Source organism: Montipora capricornis, chromosome 9 (assembly GCF_036669925.1).
Source record: "Montipora capricornis isolate CH-2021 chromosome 9, ASM3666992v2, whole genome shotgun sequence".
Lineage (NCBI taxonomy): Eukaryota > Metazoa > Cnidaria > Anthozoa > Scleractinia > Acroporidae > Montipora > Montipora capricornis.
The window spans coordinates 36,511,468-36,513,967 of NC_090891.1; the positions used below are offsets into that span (position 1 = coordinate 36,511,468).

Here is a 2,500-nt window from a genome sequence, read left to right on the forward strand (position 1 = left end):
TCAAATGAAAATGGTAGTCCAAAACATAGAAAAAAATCTTTAAAATTAAACTCATAATGAATTAGTAGGACAATTATGAAAAAGAAGCTATACATTAAAAATCATACAATAAAATAGGAAAAAGCTAAGAAAGCCTAACTATGTCTCCTTATAATTTTTTTTAATAATTTGCTAATGTAAGGAAGAGCATAACAGATTTTGGTAACTCTTACGTTGAATGGTTTTCCTTCTTCTGTTTGTCATTTAGATAGATTGTGGGCATACTAAGTTCATGGAGCGGTACTCTGTAACGAATGTCCCTATAGTCGTTGTTATCTGCAGTTTACCACTACTACAAGTCCTATCACGTTTTTAAAGTCAATCTAGTGTCCACGCGAACGGGACTCGAACCCTCGTTTCTTGATTACTGCATAAATGAATATTTGTCTCAAGGTTTGACGCTGGTAAGTGAATGGTTTATTTGAAGTTCCATTTTTATTTATAGATTTAGTTAAAAAACGGATGGCATTTGGCTTTCACTTATCAATGACACTTCAGCCGTCAAAAACGCAATATACTTGTTCAATACCGTAGGTTATATTCTTTATTCAGGAAGAGATGTTTTTCAAGGCTTATTCACTGTATTTTGTGCCATTTCACCAATAACAGTTCGTGCTTCGATCTTCATAACAACAACATAAAGACTGGAATGTTGTAGGCAACTGAGAGAGGGGCAACTATGTCAGAGTAAGTGAGTTCAGAGGGATCGAAGATGGCTTTGTTGGTCACTGAACCTACCGACAAAGGTAAGCGTTTTAATCCCATCCAAACTGAAATTTCTCAAACTCTCAATTTAACAGATTCCGTAATTCCTGAAAGTGTTAATGAGGTTTAATTACTGAGCCCATCGCTGAACGAACGCTTAATTTCGGATTCTTCCAAAATGTCATAGATATTCCAATATCCTCAGAGGTCGGTCGTGGGCGGCAAGTCTTAAGGTAACAAAAGTACACAAATGTCATCGCGATATGATTGCCGAACATTTTTTCCTACAAATTGACTCGAATATACTATTTTGAATCTTGAGTTTTACACAATTCAAAACCCACCAATTGGTACGAAAGAATTAAGCAGTCTGCTCTGCAGAAAATCAGTTAAAGTGACCTGATTGCTGTTTATTCTCTTTTCAGGACGTTTCCTATGGCTCTTGCAAGAAGGAGCACACAATCCTCTACCATACTGGCGCGGCGCGCGTAACTCAAGAACCTAAGCTATGAGTCCTGAAGAAAGTATTCCGCTACCAACAGGATTCAGATGTTATTGAAAACGGCATCAAAGGTGAGCTTAACTTCTGTAAACGCAGTTCTCTTCATTTTAGCGTTAAAGGACTAAACTAATTATTTTTGCGGAATAATTCTGCTTATGGTAAAAAAACATGTGCACATACCATTTGAACTCTTTCATTCCCAAGATCGAAACGTTAATTCTCATAACTAGTATCATATATTCTCTCTTGGGTGGTCGCATTAAAATATGGTGTTATATCAAGATCACACCACTTAATTAAACTGAGAATTATCTTCATTTTCAATCCCTGTCTGACTGACATTTCATTGAAATTGTGAGGAGATTTACAACATAATCACTACTGGGAGTCAATGGAATAGAGAATACAAACAAACACCTGACACTGTAGCCGGAAATTAAGGGTACACTGCGTCTTACAAAACTTCACCGTCACTTAGAAATGGTGAAGACCCCTAATTGGGTGACAGGGACTGCTAACGGCACCTGCCGTGAACGTGCATAAGTTTCTCTCTCGGATAAAACGATTCGTGGGCATTTTAATGTTATAAATATGTAGATCTTACTGAAATAAAAATTTTCATAAAAGTCAAATAAAAAAAAAAAAGAGGGACAATTTAAAGGCAGACGTAGCGAGAAGTTTGATGATTTTTTTTTATGTTTGTAAGGGGGTTGGGGGTGGGGGCGGGGTAGGCAAAGCGCAATATCATAGCTCTTAAATTTTGCTAGAAAATGGATGAGGGCGAGCCACTTCATTCTACCAATTAAAACAAACAAACAAAACAAAGTGATTTATGACAAAGTGACAGGATTTGTAAAGGTATAAGAGAGAGTATCGCGTACTCCATAAATTGAAGGAAGATATTTATTCACTGATCACAGTTTAAAAGCACAGCTGCATGGCTTTTAAGATGGCACGGAGTTAACGATGGATGGAGGTGTTACACCCTCAGCATTTTACTTAGAAGTTGTGTCAAGCTTTGATGTTTCACTTCCATCGTCGATTGCAGGGGGAACACCATTCGGAAGTGTCCCAGAAACTCAGTCGCACCAGTCATTGGCCATGGAAAATGGGATTACAAGGCGAAACTTTGGCCTTGAAATCCTTGAACATAGTTAACCAAGGAAAAATAATGTACTTCTTCAGCATGCTCAACTGAGGAAATAAAAAGTGGCGCTCATCGCCTCTGTGTAGTGCCGACAAGACTTCACATTG

General features: G+C 37.6%; 1 long non-coding RNA gene across 2 annotated transcripts in view; it reads right to left on the reverse strand.

Annotated features, from left to right (window-relative positions):
* LOC138016036 (uncharacterized) overlaps positions 1 to 2,500 on the reverse strand; it is a 34,498-nt gene that overhangs the window by 21,790 nt on the left and 10,208 nt on the right. The window lies entirely within an intron of this gene.